The sequence below is a fragment of the Mesoplodon densirostris genome, chromosome 7 (assembly GCF_025265405.1).
Source record: "Mesoplodon densirostris isolate mMesDen1 chromosome 7, mMesDen1 primary haplotype, whole genome shotgun sequence".
In the NCBI taxonomy this organism is placed as follows: domain Eukaryota; kingdom Metazoa; phylum Chordata; class Mammalia; order Artiodactyla; family Ziphiidae; genus Mesoplodon; species Mesoplodon densirostris.
The window spans coordinates 72699807-72720680 of record NC_082667.1 but is presented as its reverse complement, the minus strand read 5'-3'; the positions used below and the strand labels follow the sequence as shown (position 1 = coordinate 72720680).

Below are 20874 nucleotides of genomic sequence, written 5' to 3'. Positions count from 1 at the left end.
GTATTTCTGTGGTGTCCATTGTAACTTCTTTTTCATTTCTAATCTTATTGATTTGAGTCCTCTCCCTCTTTTTCTTGATGAGTCTGGCTAAAGGGTTATCAGTTTTATTTATCTTCTCAAAGAACCAGCTTTTAGTTTTATTGATCTTTGCTATTGTTTTCTTTGTTTCTATTTCATTTATTTTTGCTCTGATCTTTATGATTTCTTTCCTTCTACTAACTTTGGGTTTTATTTGTTCTTCTTTCTCTAGTTCCTTTAGGTGTAGGGTTAGATTGTTTATTTGAGATTTTTCTTATTTCTTGAAGTAGGCTTGTATTGCTATAAACTTCCCTCTTAGAACTGCTTTTGCTGCATCCCATAGGTTTTGGATCATCGTGTTTTTGTTGTCATTTGTCTCTAGGTGTTGATGATTTCCTCTCTGATTTCTTCAGTGATCTCTTGGTTATTTAGTAACGTATTTTTTAGCCTCCCTATGTTTGTGTTTTTTACATTGTTTTCCCTGTAGTTTATTTCTAATCTCATAGCGCTCTGGTCAGAAGAGATGCTTGATATGATTTCAATTTTCTTAAATTTACTGAGGCTTGATTTGTGACCCAAGATGTGATCTATCCTGGAGAATGTTCCATGTGCACTTGAGAAGAAAATGTAATCTGCTGTTTTTGGATGGAATGTCCTATAAATATCCATTAAATCTATCTATTGTGTCATTTAAAGCTTGTTTTTCCTTATTAATTTTCAGTCTGGATGATACGTCCATTGGTGTAAGTGAGATGTTAAAGTCCCCCACTATTATTGTGTTACTGACAATTTCCTCTTTTATAGCTGTTAGCAGTTGCCTTATGTATTGAGGTGCTCCTATGTTGGGTGCATATATATTTATAATTTTATATCTTCTTCTTGGATTGATCCATTGATCATTATGTAGTGTCCTTTTTCTCTTATTATAGTCTTTATTTTAAAGTCTATTTTGTCTGATATGAGAATTGCTACTCCAGCTTTCTTGTGATTTCCATTTGCATGGAATATCATTTTCCATCCCCACACTTTCAGTCTGTATGTGTCCCTAGTTCTGAAGTGGGTCTCTTGTAGACAGCACATATATGGGTCTTGTTTTTGTATGCATTCAGCAAGCATGTGTCTTTTGGTTGGAGCATTTAATCCACTCACATTTAAGGTGATTATCAATATGTATGTTCCTATTACCATTTTCTTAATTGTTTTGGGTTTGTTTTTGTAGGTCCTTTTCTTCTCTTGTGTTCCCACTTAGAGAAGTTCCTTTAGCATTTGTTGCAGAGGTGGTTTGGTGGTCCTGAATTCTCTTAGCTTTTGCTTGTCTTAAAGCTTTTGATTTCTCCATCGAATCTGAATGAGATCCTTGCCAGGTAGAGTAATCTTGGTTGTAGGTTCTTCCCTCTCATCACTTTAAGTATATCATGCCAGTCCCTTCTGGCTTGTAGAGTTTCTGCTGAGAAATCAGCTGTTAACCTTATGGAAGTTCCCTTGTATGTTATTTGTCATATTTCCCTTGTTGCTTTCAATAATTTTCTTTGTCCTTAATTTTTGTCAATTTGATTACTATGTGTCTCGGCGTGTTTCTCCTTGGGTTTATCTTGCCTGGGACTCTCTGTGCTTCCTGAACTTGGGTGGCTATTTCCTTTCCCATGTTAGGGAAGTTTTTGACTGTCATCTCTTCAAATATTTTATCAGTCCTTTCTCTCTCTCTCCTCCTTCTAGGACCCCTATAATGCAAATATTGGTGCGTTTAATGTTGTCCCAGAGGTCTCTTAGACTGTCTTCATTTCTTTTCATCCTTTTTTCTTCATTCTGTTCCACAGTAGTGAATTCCACCATTCTGTCTTCCAGGTCACTTATCCTTTCTTCTGCCGCAGTTATTCTGCTATTGATTCCTTCCAGTGTATTTTTTATTTCAATTATTGTATTGTTCATCTCTGTTTGTTCTTTAATTCTTCTAGGTGTTTGTTCTTTAATTCTTCTAGGTCTTTGTTAAACATTTCTTGCATCTTCTCAATCTTTGCCTCCATTCTTTTTCCAAGGATATGGATCATCTTCACTATCATTATTCTGAATTCTTTTTCTGGGTGGTTGCCTATCTCCGCTTCATTTAGTTTTTTTTCTGGGGTTTTGTCTTGTTCCTTCCTCTGGTACATAGTCCTCTGCCTTTTCATTTTGTCTATCTTTCTGTGGATGCAGTTTTCGTTCCACAGGTTGCAGACTTGTAGTTCTTTTTGCTTCTGCTCTAGCCATGTTGATTTTTTATTGTTGTTGTTCTTAGAAACCCTTCCCAGCTAAGGCCTTTGCTCAAGTACACCCCCTTCAGTAGACCACTATTTCCCCTACATTTTACATGGCCAGATGCTTCTTCACTTGTACTCAGCTTGCCATTGCCTCAGAAAAACCCACTCTGACTACTCAACCTAAAGTAATTTTCCTCTCCTCCTTCCCATTATTCTCCATAATAATATGTATATATACATTTACATATATGTGAAATTCGTTTACATATATAGGTATACATATATATGTGCTTCTTTCCTTAATTGTTTTTTGTCTGTCTCTTTCACTAGACCAGAAGATCCATGAGAGTATAAACCATATTTGATTTGTTTTTCACCATTTACCCAGAGCCTAGCACAGTGTCTGATACATATAGTAGGCAATCAATACATATTTGTTGAATGAATGAGTGAATGAAAGGACAATCACCTAATTATCTTAGGTATTCATGTTGTTGGGGATGTTTTTTCTCAGTATTTTGACAAAGGGATTTGATTCTTGTTTTTATCTTTTTTTCCTTTAGAAGGAGAATGGAAATTGTGTCCTCTGCCTGTTGATATTAGTGATCATCGCATAGGAGACAAATATTAATAAGAGTATATCAATAGACGGTAAAAACAATATCTAGATGCATGTTACGATGACAATAATTTAAAGAGTCCCATACTTTAAAAATTAGACTATCTCTACCCAAAAAGTTTTTATAGCATCCTAAGAATGATAATTTTACTCCCACTTAGGAATCCTAAAAAAAAAAAAGAAGAAGAAACTAGAAACAAAGTAGTATGAAGTATTTGTTCCATAGATTACAAGAATTTAGTGAGAAAAAAATTCAGTCATGCTGCCGTAAGGAATATTATCAAATAAATATTGTGTGCTACATTCATAATTTTTGTTTCTGTTCAGCAAAAAACCTTATAATGTGCAATGACTGTAGTCATATAAATCTTATTCCCAATCACTAGATTTTCATTTTATGAAGTTAAAAAAGAGATAACCTCTCACTCCCCCTAAGGAATATCCAGACAGTATATCCAGAAAGCAGAATCTCTTTAGAGATCTCCTATAAAACTTCACTGTGATAGATGTTTGCCTGAAATACTTGGAAAACTGAGTTTATACTTTTTACTCACTCTAAAGAGATCTAAATCACAGTATTTACACATCCTTCTCTAACTTTTATGATCCTTGTTTTTTTTTAGAGAGACGTTTATTCAAGGCCTTTGCCCATTTTATTTTATTTTATTTTATTTTATTTTTAAATTTATTTATTTATTTATTTATTTTTGGCTCTGTTGGGTCTTTGTTGCTGCACATGGGCTTTCTCTAGTTGTGGAGAGTGGGGGCTACTCTTCATTGCGGTGTGTGGGCTTCTCGTTGTTGTGGCTTCTCTTGTTGTGGAGCACGGGCTCTAGGCACTCGGGCTTCAGTAGTTGTGGCACGCGGGCTCAGTAGTTGTGGCTCACGGGCTCTAGAGCGCAGGCTCAGTAGTTGTGGCACACAGGCTTAGTTGCTCCACGGCATGTGGGATCCTCCCAAACCAGGGCTCGAACCCATGTCCCCTGCATTGGCAGGCAGACTCTCAACCACTGCGCCAGCAGGGAAGCCCCCCATGATCCTTTTAATGTAGAACTTTTCTTATGACATCATGAAGTTTCCCAAGCAACCTCATGCTTTTGTGATGCCATACAGATTTTATCTTCCCACTTCCCATCCTATGTTGCAGTCCTGAATGAGGTTAATACATGATATCATGGGGCATGATACAAAGAAAGAGGCAAATGATTGCAATGGTATGGAGGCATGGGTTGTCATTCCAAGGTGGTAGGGCAATTCGTGAGGTCATAAATGGTAGGGTGTGGCCAGGGAAATTCAAGAATGGAGGGGAAGATTGTTGGTATAGTTCATGTTATCACAAGAGAGGTTTTAAGCATAAAACTTGATGCTTAAAGGAATGGGCAAACTGCAATTACTAGAGGGTGGTACAAAATAGTTCTTCACAAGAGGAAGAGGTTGAGTCCTTATTTGGGAAGCCAGTAATGTTAGGAGATGGAACAGTCCTTCATTCCTTTAAGTATGATATCATAGAAAACTAGAAAAGTTAATCAACTGGTGCCCAGGGGTAGAATCAGACCCATAGACATGTTGTTTGACCTGCTTATAGGGTTGGGGTTTTTTCCAACTAGTTACCAAATCACAAGTTCCCATAATAAAAATCAGGACTTCTGGCTTCTCTCTTGAAAATATTGGAGTTCTGACAGTCCTTAGCCTGTATTCCTACATAGCAACAACTGGCTGGAGCAAAGTAACAGCTTCCCTCTTTGGACAAGGCAGATACTTATTAGTTTACAATCCCACTTAGCCAGCTTTACTCATATTATCCACCTCGAACTTGTAGGCATTTAAGTTTGTGACACTAGTTTGGGGAATTCCATATAATAAAGAGGTGAGTCAATGTTGTAGGAGGGGAAGGTAATCTATGACATAAGGTATAGAGACCTTGGAAAATTCATTGTGACAAGAGTAGAAGCAGCAGGATGTTTATATCCTGCCATTTTAATCCCAATAATATTCTTTCTGATTCTGCCACTCTGACCTCAGAGGATTTTGCCTCCATTATGCAGTCTATGGATTAATCAAGGAATTAAGCTGGATCGATGGAATTTAATTCATAAGATACTTTCCTCCCAAATTCACTAATGTTGACATAATTTTTATTATATGTTTGTATATTGTCGAGTGTCCTTTGTGTCAAACATCCATGGGTCAAGTTTAGAACAAATCTCATTATCCCTAAGTGGTACAGACCATCATGTCTCCAAAGAATAAGACATTCCATAACATCACCAACTATTTGTCCTTGGAGCATCCTATTCTTCTTACTCCCTGCATGCCTTGGCACAGACTGCTGCTTTTCTTGTAACGTTTTTCTCTCTCACTAAACTCCTAGTCATTTTTCAAAGAACAGTAGAGAAATCACTTTCTCTAACTACACCTTCCTAGCATTAAAAAAAACTCTGGGACTTCCCTGGTGGTGCAGCAGTTAAGATTCCATGCTTCCAATAAAGGGGGATCATGGGTTCAATCCCTGGTTGGGGAATTAAGATCCCACATGCCACGTGGCATGGCCAAAAAAAAAAGAAAAGAAAAGAAAAGAAACAACTCATCTATTAGGCTCTCATAGAATTTTGAAGATACCTTTATTAAAGAACTTATACCTTTATTTTAGAACGGCAGTAGTTTTTTTTTTAATTTATTAATCTCCTTGGGTAGAATTAAAGACTGTGAGTTACTTAAAGGCAGTATTTTCGTGTCTCCAGGGCCTAGCAATCTAAAGACATTTAATAAATGTGTTGAATGAATGGTTATAAGCAAGTATAGAAATCTACTAGGTCAAAAGGTTATGGGGGGGACTTCCCTGGTGGCGCAGTGGTTAAGACTCCGTATGCCCAATGCAGGGGGCCTGGGTTCGATCCCTGGTCAGGGAACTAGATCCCACATGCATGCTGCAACTAAGAGTTCTCATGCCACAACTAAGGAGCCAGTGAGCCGCAACTAAGAAGCCTGCCTGCCGCAACTAAGAAGACTGCCTGCCACAACTAAGACCTAGTGCAACCAAATAAATAAAAAATCGTTTCTTAAAAATTGCCATAAGGGGATTAAGCAGAATATGATGTCATGAGAAAAATCTGTGAGAATTTATCTGATGACACTAGTCTGGAAGTGTTGACCACAACAGGAAGAGGAGCTGGACCCTGCATTTACACCACTAGGGTGATTGATGCAAGCCTCTCTGGAATCCTCCCAGGCCCAGATAAGCGTGAACACACAGTTCCTGAAGCCTGGTAGGCCTGCACTAAAGGCTTGTGGAATAAATTGATGAGTGAATGGGTCTGGGAATGAGCTAGCATATTTTGGGTTCTGGGCCATCAGAAACCAGGCCTTGGCCCTAATCTGGGTTAGTCAGGAGTTGTTTGGTTTCTATGTCAAGGTGGACTGGCACATAACTATGTTTTGAGTTGGGCTGATCTCTTAGCTGAGGACATGTTTGTCTATCTGTGTCAACACAACTCTGGGTACAACATTATACTGAGATGGTACTGGCTGGGATTCTAGCTGGATTGTAAACTGGTTTCTGAACTGATATGCTAGGATTGGTCAGTGCTTGCTTTGGCAGCACATATACTGAAATAGGATTGGTCAGCAGGTCTAACCTTGGATTTGGGTTCCAGTTTAGGCTATGGATCAGTCTGGCACTTTCCTTGGCAATGGAATTAGCCCATAACTGAAATCATGAACTAAATAACAGGTATGAGTTGATATCTCATTGTGGTTTTGATTTGCATTTCTCTGATGATTAATAATGTTGAGCACCTTTTCAAGTACTTGATGGTCATTTGTATGTTTTCTTTGGAGAAATATCTATTCAGAACCTTTGCCCATTTTTTTATTGAAGTATGGTTGATTTACAATGTTGTATTAATTTCTGCTATACAGCTAAGTGACAGTTATACATATATATACATTCTTTTCCATTATGGTTTATCACGGGATATTAAATACAGTTCCGTATGTGTACAGTAGGACCTTGTTGTTTATCCATTCTATATATAATAGTTTGCCCCTTTGCCCATTTTTTAATTTGGGTTATTTGTTTTTTTGCTATTGAGTTTGATGAGTTCCTTATATTTTTTCAATATTAACCCCTTGTCAGATATATGATTTGCAAATATTTTCTCCTACTCCATAGGTTGTCTTTTCATTTTGTTGATGGTTTCATTTTCTGTGCAGAAGCTTTTTAGTTTGATGTAGTCCCACTTGTTTACTTTTGTGCTTATTGCCTTTGCATTTGGTGTTAAATCCAAAATATCTGTAAGCAAGTTTTAAACTTTAGTTTGTTGGTTTGCTTTTTGCCATGGAGCTAGTTAGTAATTCTGAAACTACCTTTTGTGCATTCTAAGACAGAGAAACTTAGTAAACATACGTGAATAATTTCTAGATTTCTCACTGTCAGAAATGAGTTCAAATATGGAAAGGAAGAAGGCTAGAATGAACCCTATGGTAATAGAGTAAAATTGAGGGAATCAGTATAAACTCATGGTTCTATACACATAGATGAATGGATGGCTGATTGATAGTTAGTTCATTTCCTGGGTCCTCTGAAAAGCAGACATCAAGACAGGATTAAATGTGCAAGGAATTTATTAAGGGAAATGTCTTTGAGAGAGAAAATGGGTAGGGAGCCAGAGAAGGCTGGGATACCCGTCAGACTGCAGTACAACTCTGACCCTGAGTGAAGGAGAGAAGGAAGGAAGGAAGGGAGGAAAGAAGGGAAGAAGGAAGGAAAGAAGGAAAGGAGAGAGGGAGGGAGGGAGGGAGGGAGGGAGGAAGGAAGGATGGGAGGGAGGGAGAAAGGGAGGAAGGGAGGAAGGGGGGAATGCTTAGACAGCCATGCAGTTCTAAGAAAACTTTTCCAGGCTATCAGGTAGCCTTCCAGCTGAAGTCTCCATAAGAAGAGCAACAAGTCTCCCAGGAAGGGGCCTACCTTAGTATCCTTGCTGTGCTCAGTCACTGGCTAGGGAAGCATGGCCTTGGCACAAACATAAGGATGAATTTCCAAGCACAGCAGCAGAGGCCTACAGTCAGTTATGGTCCCTGGAGTCAGAGACCTGAGAGGCACTTTCTCATAGCTGCCATAGTCCACCTTTTTTGCCATGCAGACCTACTTCTCTGTACTGTACAGGTTCAGGGAGCACCTCCTCCATGCTGCTTATGGGCCTCTCTTTCTGAGGGGAAACTTGCTTCCTGAGGGAGGTGTGTTGGAAAAACTACAGCATCTATTGCTGCATTTGATCTGAAGGCTTCATTTAGTACTCATCCTCTCCTTCCTCCACTATGCATTCTTTTTTTTTTTTTTTTGCCGTACATGGGCCTCTCACTGTTGTGGCCTCTCCCATTGCGGAGCACAGGCTCCGGATGCGCAGGCTCCGGGGCCATGGCTCACGGGCCCAGCCGCTCCGCGGCACGTGGGATCTTCCCAGACCGCGACACGAACCTGTGTCCCCTGCATCGGCAGGCGGACTCTCAACCACTGCGCCACCAGGGAAGCCCACATACATTCTTTTTTTAAAAAAAAAAATCTTTATTGTAGTATAATTGCTTCACAATACTGTGTTAGTTTCTGTCGTACACCAAAGTGAATCAGCCATATGCATACATATGTCCCCATATCCCCTTCCTCTTGAGCCTCCCTCACATCCTCCCTATCCCCCCTCTAGGTCATTGCAAAGCACTGAACTGATCTCCCTGTGCTATGCTGCTGCTTCCCACTAGCTATTTTACATTCAGTAGTGTATATATGTCGATGCTAGTCTCACTTTGCCCCAGCTTCCCCCTCTCCTAACCATGTCCTCAAGTCCATTCTCTTCGTCGACGTCTTTATTCCTGCTCTGCCACTAGGTTCATCAGTACCATTTTTTTTTTTTAGATTCCATATATATGTGTTAACATACGGTATTTATTTTTCTCTTTCTGACTTACTTCACTCTATATGGCCATCTCTAGTTCCATCCACCTCACTACAGATAACTCAATTTTGTTTCTTTTTATGGCTGAGTAATATTCCATTGTATATATGCCACATCTTTATCCATTCATCTGTTGATGGACATTTAGGTTGGTTCCATGTCCTGGCTATTGTAAATAGTGCTGCAATGAACACTGGGGTATGTGTATCCTTTTGAATTATGGTTTTCTCAGGGTATATGCCCAGTAGTGGGATTGCTGGGTCATATGGTAGTTCTATTTTTAGTTTTTTAAGGAACCTCCATACTGTTCTCCATAGTGGCTGTATCAGTTTACATTCCCACCACCAGTGCAAGAGGGTTCCCTTTTTACCACACCCTTTCCAACATTTATTGTTTCTAGATTTTTTGATAATGGCCATTCTGACCGGTGTGAGGTGATACCTCATTGTAGTTTTGATTTGCATTTCTCTAATAATTAGTGATGTTGAGCATCTTTTCATGTGCCTCTTGGCCATCTGTATGTCTTCTTTGGTGAAATGTCTATTTAGGTCTTCCGCCTATTTTTTAATTGAATTGTTTGGTTTTTTTGATATTGAGCTCCATGAGCTCTTTGTATAATTTGGAGATTAATCCTTTGTCCATTGTTTCATTTGCAAATATTTTCTCCCATTCTGAGGATTGTCTTTTAGTCTTGCTTATGGTTTCCACTATGCATTCTAAATTCCCCTCACCCTCAGCTACTACCCCAGCAGATCTGCATGGCTTACCTGATAGTGCAACTCAAACTTTTATCTCTGAGGAGTCTGAACCCATTGATAATCATACCCTTCTCAGTCCAGGTTTGCTACATGTAAACATTCATAGTTATAATGGATCAAAAGAATTCTAGGAGGTGCTCAAGTGGATAGAAGAGGCCTGACGTACTCAACTTGCCACAGAGTGGCTGACTGCTCTCTTGGGGGAATAATGTCCTAAAAGCAAGCTGTTCAAGACAGAGTGAACTTCACTAAAGCACTCACCAATTTCATAGCTTCTTTTCAAACTCAGGTAGTATAAATCGAGGTGCTATGGTCTAAATGATCACTCCCCCCTCCAAAAATTCATATGTTAAAAACCTAACCCCCAAAGATGATAATATATTAAGAGATGGGAACTTTGGGAGTTGCTTAGAATGGGATGAGTGCCTTATAAAAGAGACTCCACAGAGATCCCTGGCCCCTTCCACCATGTGAGGACACAGGGAGAAGGTGCCTGCTAATGAACCAGAAAGAGGGCCATCACCAGAAAGTGACCATGCTGGCACGTTGATCTTGGACTTTCTAGCCTCTAGAGCTGTGAGCAATAAATTTCTGTTGTTTGTAAGCTACCCAGTCTGTGGTATTTTGTTATAACAGCCAAACGCACAGGCAAATAAAATTAACTTTTAAGTTTTGCCCGGAATTATGCTCTTTAATATTCTGGAACAAACTGACACTCTACTGATGTTTAGGACAGTGGTTCTCTCTTGGATCCATGAGATCACAGCTATTTCATAATAATACTAAGATGTTATTTATGTTAACATCAATGGAGTCATCATTGCTAACTTTAAATAAATCAATAAAAAAAGTCTTTAAATTTTCTTTGGTTCCATTTCCAATGTAAGTGTTAAGAAATCTGGAGATGAGAAAACCAGAGGATTTCTGCTTTAGGACAAAAGCTTTTTTTTTTTCCCTTGGAAAAAAAAAGACATACATAGTTTTATTTCTCTATTACTATTGCTCCTGGAATAGTCTCAGCCATTTATGTTGGACTATCTTTAACCAAAGCAACTAACTTCTATTGTACAGAGAAAACTGGCAGATGGATAAATGAGAATTGCTTGTTGTACAGGAGCATTTTAGCAGACTAGCAAAGCTGATGAACACATATACTACACCTTTCTACAGCCACATACATCTCTTTCAGCTTCTTAAAGCGGCAAAGAGAACATGTTTATTACCATGACCCAAGTTATAGCCTCTCTATAACACATAAAAGTAAGAAGCAAAACTATGTATACTTAAAACTATGCTTAGTAATAATCGACAATACAGTATTCTACATTACTTAGAAGTTATCTAGGTATTCAGTGATTATCTAGTAATTAACCTAATATCAGTCCAGTGTTGGGTTTTTTTGTTTTTTGTTTTTGGCCAAGCCACTCAGCTTGCGGGCTCTTAGTTCCCTGACCAGGGATTGAACCCATGCTGCCCTGCAGTGGAAGCACAGAGTCCTAACCACTGGACTGTCAGAGAATTCCCAGTCCAATGTTTTAAGTTAAAGAACTTGAAAATTAACTTCAGATTACTACAAAACATACATACTACAAAATATAATTATTATTGAAATTAAAATGTTGTCAGTATAATGATTCAATTTAGTTGAGCACAAATTTACATTTCATAATCTTAAATATTGTTAATGCCCTTCAGCCAAAGACCACCAGGAACACTCCTGTAGTTGAACAAGTTTGGTTTTGTAGCAGGAGAGAACGTACACCACAGGGAACTGTGGGGCGGCTCAGTAATAGGATGTTAGAAAGGACTTATACAACTAGGGATTTGGTTGGGTGATTTTGGAGAAGGTACAGGAAGAGAGGGTTTACTCTAGGTGAAAGCGGGGACAATCTATGATTATCTCAATACATCTTATTCATAGGGAGGGCACACTAATGCAAGCATAGAGCTATAATTGGTAAAGCAGTATGAGTCACATACTAGCTGGTCTAGAGAGATATTTGGTATTTTATGGCTTGGACAATGTTCTTGTTTTGTCTATGTTCAGATATGATTATTGGAGTGAGCTTGTTTTTGTATTAATCTGTCATGGTCACAGAGTGGCCTTGTCTGATGTTGATGTTCTGTGAAATAGTTCATGTCCAACATGAGAACATTAAGACCTAGCTGTGAGTGACAAGCCAGCTCATAGCAACACCAAGGCCCAGCAGTAGATAGCACCAGGCCAGCTCCTGGATGTCAGGGTCTGCTTTTTTTCTGTATTAACATTATGTAGAAGTAATGTTAGCTTATTTGGTCAGTAAACCTCCATACGTTTAGGAAAAACAAATACAAATAGAACAAAATGTAGATTTGTATTATACTTAACACTGATAAATCAGAGAAGAGAGAGCTATTTCTTAAAACAAAATTGTTAAATGAGTCTTGAAGGGGTTCAGAACATGCCACCTCAAAATATGCTGATTTGGCCTACTGATTATTTTGAGCTAAAGGCACTTGTAAAACAGCAGATGCAAGAAGGGCACTGTGACCTCCCCTTTCTTCTTGAAAGCAAGAGGTAAAACTCCCATGTGAAAGATGCCCTCTTTGCCCCTGGAAGAAAAGGACGTCCTTATCACCAGAGACAGGGAATGGAGGCCACAAAGAATCTGTACCTTGTTAGAAGAACCCTATTTTCCTTGAGCCTCCCCATATATTCTGTTAGAATTTTTTTAGTTTAGCACATTTAAAGTATTAGATGCTTGGTTTCCTTATTTTAAGAGAATTTTAGGAATACTTGATTTATGTGTGTGCTTAGTTATCTCTATAAGCCAATCAGAGCAGAGCTCCTTTAATTTAGAAGTCATTATAATCTAATTTATTTATTTATTTATTTTTAAAATTGTTATTTATTTATTTATTTATTGCTGCATTGGGCCTTCGTTGCTGCGTGCGGGCTTTCTCTAGTTGTGGCGAACAGGGGCTACTCTTCATTGCAGTGCGTGGGCTTCTCATTGCTGTGGCTTCTCTTGTTGCAGAGCATGGGCTTTAGGTATGCGGGCTTCAGTAGTTGTGGCACACGGGTTCTAGAGTGCAGGCTCAGTAGTTGTGGCACAAGGGCTTATTTGCTCTGTGGCATGTGGGATCTTCCTGAACCAAGGATCAAACCTGTGTCCCCCTACATTGGCAGGCGAATTCTTAACCACTGCACCACTAGGGAAGTCCCTATAATCTAATTTATTAATATCATCTGGAGATAGGTAGACATTCTGCAACTGAGTCCCCCTAAAGCCGAGTTCCCTTACCCAATTTTCGATTTTCTTTCTATCCCAAACTTTATTTCCTTTCTTTCTTCTCTGACCTCAATCCTGTGCTAACTAAACACTAATCAACCAGAGTCAGATGACTAAAACTGATGTTGTTGATAACATCATTAATGTACTAAAATTGCTGTTGTAGATATCATTATTAACTTAAACAAACTCAGGTGGTTTCTCCAGGGCAAGATGAGCTAATAGGCCTCTGAGCCATGGACCACTTGGCCAGAGAATCACAAACCAGAGACATCCTGATTCCCAAAACTACAATTAAGAAATGTCACAAGAAGATGATTAACCCCAGCCTCTTTGTTCTCCCCCTTGAAAAAACTCCTAACTCAAAGACCAAGTTGGAGTGGAGACTTGTCTCCCACTCCCTTGCTTGGTGCCCGGCAATAAATCCTTACTTCGCTGCAGATTCCCACTGCTAGAGTTTGGCTTTCTGTACTGCTGGCCCATGAGCCCTTTGCTCAGTTACAATTTCACACTCATACACGGAGAGGTAAAGGCCTTTCTAAATTACACAGAGATATAGATTTATAGCTTTAAATCTACAATTTCAGCTGCAAGTCAAGAGTAAAAACAGAAACACAAAAACTTACTAGTTTGCATATCAAAGAGCTGTTTCCTGTCCAAGTAACAGTCTGTTCTCCTTCCTGGTTTGCACGGTCTTAAGATGGACAAATAGAGAAACAAATATGACTAACAAAACTTGGGGAATAACTTATCAGCCATAAGCAATCCTGAAACAAACCAAAAAAAAAAAAGCACAGAATTAGTAGTCATGACAAGAAACTAGAGAAACATATATTACCTAACTCAGATTTGGTTGTTTGCCACTCAAGCCAATACTCAAGAGAGAAGTGTTGACTGGAAAGGAAAGATTGCTTTATTCAGGAGGCCAGCAACATGGGGAGAAATAGGACTTGTAGCCAAGAACCAACTCCCAAGATTCTGCTTGACCATGAAAGTTTTTTAGAGGGAGAAAAGGGAAGTTAATCACAGTTAATCATTTGGGGAGGGGGTCAGAGTCTTTAATTTCCACTGTGTGCAGATTTTCTTCTGACTGGTTGATGGTGAGGTAACAGGGTGATGCTCTAGGAATCATACCCAGCCTGAAGTTAGCATACTCCACCTGGGTGGGGGCCTTAGTTCCTACAGAAGAACTCAAAGATACTGTTATGTATATTCCTTGAGGAAGAACCAGGACCCTGCTTTATTATTGCACTATGGTTTCCTGACTGCTTCTCCTTTGTTTCTGCATTCCCTCTCTTCCCTGATAAGCAACTGTTTGAATCTACCCGTTGGTACTCAGGGAAGGTCTAGGAGGCTGAAGCTTCTTTCCTACAAACAAGAATGGGGGACACACAAAGGATTTGTATCCAAAAGGATTTCTACTGAGGAGGGCCCCACAGGGTCCTGCTCAGTTTCACATAGTGTCAGCAAAGTTCTGTTGCCACTTAGCATTCACCTGTAGGAGCCAAAAAATAAGTGGCTGGGTTTAAGACACCCATGAGGTTCCTTCTCCAGGTATGTAACATACCTGGCCCTTTTGAAACCATGCACCTCAGATTGGGACTTGAACCCACGTGCCAGGACTCGAACCCAGCCTAAACCCAGATTGGGACTTGAACCCACACGGCTGGGACTCGAACCTGGCCAAAACCCTGATTGGAACTTGAACCCACACGGCTGGGACTCCAACCCAGCCAAAACCCACAGCCTTCCAACTGAGATCACACACCTGGTTTCAGGACTTAATGAAACTCAAGTTCTTGATGTCTCATCACAGAAAGAATTCAGTGAAGTGACAAAATGATACCTAAGAAGTGGATTTATTTAGAGAGAAATACACTCCACAGACAGCGTGGGCCGCTCAGAAGGCGAGAGCAGCCTTGGGAGAAACACACTCCACAGACAAGAGTCTGGGCCATCTCAGAAGGTGAGAGTGACACCAGGGTATGGGGTTGTCAGTTTTTAGAGAGGTGGGTAATTTCGTAGGCTAATGAGTGGGAGGAGTATTCCAGCTATTTGGGGGAAGGGATGGGGATTTCCAGGAATTGTGCCACTGCCCACTTTTTGACCTCTATGGTCAGCCTTGGAACTGTCACGGCACCTGTGGGTGTGTCATTTAGCTTGCTGATGTGTTACAATGAGCATATACTGAGGCTCAAGGTCTAGTGGAAGGTGACTCCGCCATCTTGGACCTGTTTGGTTCTAATCAGTTTATGTCGTGTCCTTGGGCTATGTCATTCTTTTAAAGATTGTGCCCTGCCCCCTTCCCTCCTGCTTCAACACATGTGGGTTCAAGTCCCAATCAGAGTTGCACGGTTTCACACTCTCACTGCTTGCTTGTAGTCCTTTCTTAAAGATAAAGCAAAGCGTGGACTTGGGAGAAGACTACCTGGGCTCTACCACTTACTAGCTCTGTGACCTTGGGCAAGTTACTCATCTTCTCTGTGCTCCAGTTTCCTCATTTGTAAAATGAGGATTTCAATAGTGTTATTTCATAGAGTTGTTACAAGGATTAAATGACCTAATATTTATTTGGAAAGTACTTATAACAGTGCCTAGCACATATTCAGTGTTATATAAATATTACATAAAGATATGTGAATAATTTGCTATCTCGTTTATCTATTTTCAAGTAATATGTTCAGGTACTCTAATGCTATGTACATGATAATGTTAAAACTTTCTCAGAGGAAAAGGAGTGGGGAGGGACAAGGTAAATCTACAAAAAAACAGATGTGGTTTATTCTTCTTTCACCATCATCCCTTCTATATTCCCTGTTTGTGAGGAACTTTCTTCGAAGACACTTGACATCCCTACTCGCGTATTTGTGCAGAGGACAGACTCTTGTTCGGTTCCATTGCAAGATCTCCTTCCGTAGCATGCTTTGTCCTCCTGAAAGAACCGTTCCTTTCAGTTCCTCTCCCTAATGCTGCAGATCTGCTCCTTTGCCCCAGTCCTGCCCCCACAGCCCTGAACTAGTGGGAGAATCTCCTAGATGCAGAATGCCTGCCTTGCTAACCACACAGATGGACCAGACATGGCCTCTGCCTTCAGGTCACTCACAGACCAAGAGGATCAGTACTGTGTAATATTGAAACTAGCCATTTTGGCTGTATGTGAGAACTTGACCTGCTTTCATGTGGTTCTCTAGCATGATTTACATCCACACGTCCGACCGTAATCAGTCAGTTATGTCTTATATTAAGCCACCCAGAAAAATAACCACTTCCTTAGAGGAAATTATGTTAGACCAACGTCTTCTGTGTTTTTTTTTTTCCTGGTGCATTTTTATTTTAATAGCAGGGAAGTTCATCTCTGAAAAAGATTTTAAGTTGCTTGACATTATAGAAAGTATCCTGAGCTAGAAGTCAGGCTTTTGGAGTTTAATCCTAGCTCTTCCCTTTTAGCACTGGGGGTGAGTTGCTTCACCTCTCTGGGTCCCCACTTACTAAAACATTCAGTAGTAAAGGAAACAGCAAATGCTTTTTGATGCTCTCACAATCAAAAGCAAGCTTCTGGGGAATCAGTGGAGCACTGGGACTGGATACCAACTAGTCTAATCTCTCATTTTACAGAGGATAAAATGAGGCTAATACTGATAAAGTGGCTTACCAAGGTCAGAAATCTAATTGAGATCAAAGTCAAGACTGTGTGATGAAGAATTGTTCTCTGTTATTTGCTAGACCCCAAGCCACAGTGTGCCTGTTGGTTATTATGTAGCAGCAAACAATATTATGCTTAGCTTAAAACACAGTTTTCTTCCTTTATTTAGACAGTTCCCTTTGAAGGAAATAAAGTTCTTGCATTCGTTGTGATGTACTTTGAAGGATGACAAGCTTTTATCTTATGTTTTTGGTTGTAATAATTAAAACTTTGAATAGCTTTAAAACATTAATCATAGGATACAAAAAAATTAAGTAAAAGTTTCTGAAAGATGAAAAATGTCTAATTTTGTAATTCAGCAAGACAGCATGCAGAAAAAAAATGGGATATTAAAGTGCCTTTATTTGGACAGAAGAATTATAACAGGATTTCCCTTGTGAGAAAAAAACAAAGGGACAAGTTTGAAAGACTTGAAGGTTTTTTGATAGTTAATGCAGCGGTAATTAATTTTCCTCTGACATCTTGCACTTTATTCCTGTGTAACACCATTCATCTAAAGATTATAGATGAGTTTTGGACTTCCCTGGTGGAGCAGTGGTTAGGAATCCGCCTGCCAATGCAGGGGACACAGGTTCGAGCCCTGGTCCAGGAAGATCCCGCATGCCGCAGAGCAACAAAGCTCATGCAACACAACTACTGAGCCTGTGCTCTAGAGCCCATGAGCCACAACTACTGAGCCCGTGTGCCACAGCTACTGAAGCCCGTGCACCTAGAGCCCATGCTCCGCAACAAGAGAAGCCACCGCAATGAGAAGCCCGCGTACGTCAACGAAGAGTAGCCCCCGCTCGCCTCAACTAGAGAAAGCCTGCGTGCAACAATGAAGACCCAACGCAGCCAATAAATAAATAAATATTTAAAAAAATAAAGATTATAGATGAGTTTTAATCATGTCTATACTTAAGTTTTATATAACCCATTTATATATTTTTTATTTTTTATTGAAGTATAGCTGATTTGCAATGTTGTGCTAATTTCTGCTGTACAGCAAAGTGACTCAGTTATGCACACATATATATTCTTTTTTTATATTCTTTTCCATTATGGTTTATCTATAACCCATTTATTTTAATTTATTTCTCTCAGTTTTCAGATGAGCAAATCAAAATTTTCAAAAATAAGATACTCTCAAAAGCCCTGCAATGCCTGTTTCTTATTTTAACAACTCAAGTCTGGATATGGCTTGATTCAAATTTAGCTTTGCCTGTTACAGGGATTCCATCATGCAAGCCTCAAGTTCAGGGTTTGCCAGATAAGCTGAGATCTGCTGGCCCCAAAGCAATCATCCACCACCATCTCTTCACTCCACTCTCGGGTGCTCTTCCCATTCACCCAGCTAATTTTGCTTCAGCTTCCCCTGGTTTGCCTTTGGGCTTCCTGTAGGACCCGTGTTCAATCAGTCTTTTCTCTCAGCTTCAGTCCACCTCAGGCAGGATACAGCTAAGCAGCCTTAGCCAGTGCCCTTGCTGGACCTGCCCTGGATTAGAGAGAGGAAGATTTAGACACCCATTATTGCCCCATGCTGACCTCTAAGTATGAACGAACAAAACAAAGGAAGCAAGTCAAAGACTTGCTCTAGTCCTCGGATGTAGAGTGCTTGGGCAGCAAGCATTAGGTTCTTAGTTGGACACTTATGACCCCCAGAAGAAAGAGAGGACGATAAATACTATTGGTGAATCCTTGTGGAAAGTAGAGGGGTAACTGAAAGTGGGGGTGCATGCATTGTCTGCAGCTCTGTTATTCAAAGTGTGACCTAGGGACCAGCAGACTCAGCATCACCTGGGAGCATCTCAGGCCCCACCCCAGATCTACCAAATCTGAATATGCATTTTATTTAGTAAGACCTGTAGGTGATTTGTGTGCACACTGTCTAAGGTGAGTCTGGCTTGATCTGTCCTTTCCTGTGAAAGGCCTCAGAGTGTCCAGGGCCTGAGAGACAGACTTGGGCACCCCAAAATTCACAGGAGCCAAATGCTAACCTAGTCATCCACAGAGAGACTCGCTGCCACAGGGTTTACATACTTGAAGGCTGAATGCCTGCTCATTTCCTTCCCTATCGGCAACCTTAACCCAGGAGGCTAGATCCTCATCAGGTTACCAGGAGAACCTGGGATATTTACTCTCCCCTTCTAAATAATTCAGTGTTTCTCCAAATACATTATTGCCAGCCTAAGCACACTTCAGTCTCCTTCTTCCAGTTCTGAAAAGCAATTTTACTTGCCTCATTTTCTCAAGCTTGGGGGACATCTCCTAGTAACTCCCAGACAATTTTTTTTTTTTTTTTTTTTTGCAGTACATGGGCCTCTCACTGTTGCGGCCTCTCCCGTTGCGGAGCACAGGCTCCGGACGCGCAGGCTCAGGGGCCATGGCTCACGGGCCCAGCCACTCCGCGGCATGTGGGATCTTCCCGGACCGGGGCACGAACCCGTGTCCCCTGCATCGGCAGGTGGACTCTCAACCACTGCGCCACCAGGGAAGCCCTCCCAAACAATTTTGATAATCATAAGTCAGTCACACAACCTCATCTAATCCTCATAACAACTATGCAGTAGGTACTAGTATCCCCATTTTACAAATGCAGAAACTGAGGCTCAGAGATGTTAAGTAACATGTTCAAGGTCATACATGTAATAGTAGGGGATCAGAATTCTTGCTGGCCCCAAAGCCGGTGGTTTTAGCACCTGGAACATACACAACCACCTCTTTGGCCTTTTCCTCAGACAAGCTCCAAAGATGCTTGCAAGCTGTTATTTACAGACATATGACTTGTCTTCCTGCTCGTTCGTGTGGTCATGTGTCATGTGCCAACCTCACTATGATTACTATCATTTTTATCATCATCCATTAACATTTGTTGAAAGCTGTCATGGTGCTGGGCACTATAATTTTAATTCCCTGCATGTAGTTTCTGCCTGTATACTCTTCCTTTTAAATAATCACATTGCTAGGAATATTTTCTTTTGAAAGTGTGAAAACTACAAGCAGGTGCTTGTAGTTTCCGCAGGCATTTGTTTTAGTGCTGAAAGCTGGAGAAAAAATTTGCTCAGTTATTCACTATGTACAAAATCTGAACAATTGATGTCTGCTTTCACACTTCATGCTTGATGGCTTCAAAGATCAAGAAAAATTCTTTCAACCAGAGGAAAAATAAATCCATAAGAGCTTAATCTGTGGTCTGTCACTGCTCAGTGTTGAACACCTATGCTTTTATTCTATTCTGATTTCTTTTTATTTTTTTAAAATTTTTATTGGAGTTGATTTACAATGTTGTGTTGGTTTCAGGTATACAGCAAAGTGAATTAGTTATACATGTACATATATCCACTCTTTTTAAGATTCTTTTCCCATGTAGGCCATTACAAAATATTAAGTAGAGTTCCCTGTGCTATATGATTTCTTCTTAAATTTTATTTTATTTTTTTCCCAAGACATTTTATCTTATTTTTATTCTCTATTTTTTTATTGAAGTATAGTTGATTTACAATGTTGTGCTAATTTCTGCTGTACAGCAAAGTGACTCAGTTACACACATACATACATTCTTTTTTTATATTCTTTTCCATCATGGTTTATCCCAGGAGACTGAATACAGTTCTGTGTGCCAGAGAGTAGGACCTTGTTGTTTATCCATCTAAATGTAATAGTTTGCATCTACTAACCCCAAACTCCCAGTCCATCCTTCTCCCTCCTCCACTCCCCCTTGGCAACCACAAGTCTATTCTCTTTTTAAATTTTAAAATGCTAAGATTTACTATTGAAGCTTAGAGTTTTAATGCCTAACCTTCAGACTGTGAATATTTATATCAGTCAGTAAATGGCAATGTAAAGGAAGTCAGGCTTATATTTGAATTTTCGTTAATACACTTACCAGTTCGGTCCCTTTGGGAATGTTACTTCACTTTGCTGAGCCTCAGTTAATCAACCTATTGAAAGAGGTTAATAATTTTTTTTCTTTTTTTTGGCCTCACCACACCACTGCGGGATTTTAGTTCCCCAACCGGGGATTGAACCTGGACCCTCAGCAGTGAAAGCAGGGATTCCTAACCATTGGACCACCAGGGAATTCCTGAAAGAGGTGAATAAACTCTTAAGAGTTCTTATCTTTTAGAGATACATACTGAATGAAATGATGTGATGGATGGGATTTGCTTCAAAATAATCCAAATGTAGGGGGAAAGTTGGGTGGGTGTATAGTTGAAACAAAACTAGCTAATATGTTAATTGTTGACACAGGGTGATGGGTACCTAGGGATTCATTATACTATTCTCTCTACTTTTGTATATGTTTGAAAAATTTCAATTAAAAGAATGAAAAAAAATCC

The 20874-nt window shown here is 39.9% G+C and overlaps 2 protein-coding genes across 5 annotated transcripts in view; one reads left to right on the top strand and one right to left on the bottom strand.

Annotated features, from left to right (window-relative positions):
• Positions 1–20874, top strand: part of PIK3C2A (phosphatidylinositol-4-phosphate 3-kinase catalytic subunit type 2 alpha) — a 173320-nt gene that overhangs the window by 13034 nt on the left and 139412 nt on the right. The window lies entirely within an intron of this gene.
• The window catches only part of NUCB2 (nucleobindin 2), a 113120-nt gene that overhangs the window by 58739 nt on the left and 33507 nt on the right, over positions 1–20874 (bottom strand). For 2 of the 4 annotated variants that reach the window (XM_060105077.1, XM_060105076.1), the window contains exon 2: positions 13479–13619. The exons of 1 other annotated variant lie outside the window; for it this stretch is intronic. The gene's annotated coding sequence lies outside the window, so the exon portion shown is untranslated. The remainder of the gene's footprint in view (positions 1–13478; positions 13620–20874) is intronic. One more of the 4 variants, XM_060105078.1, reaches the window with a different exon arrangement.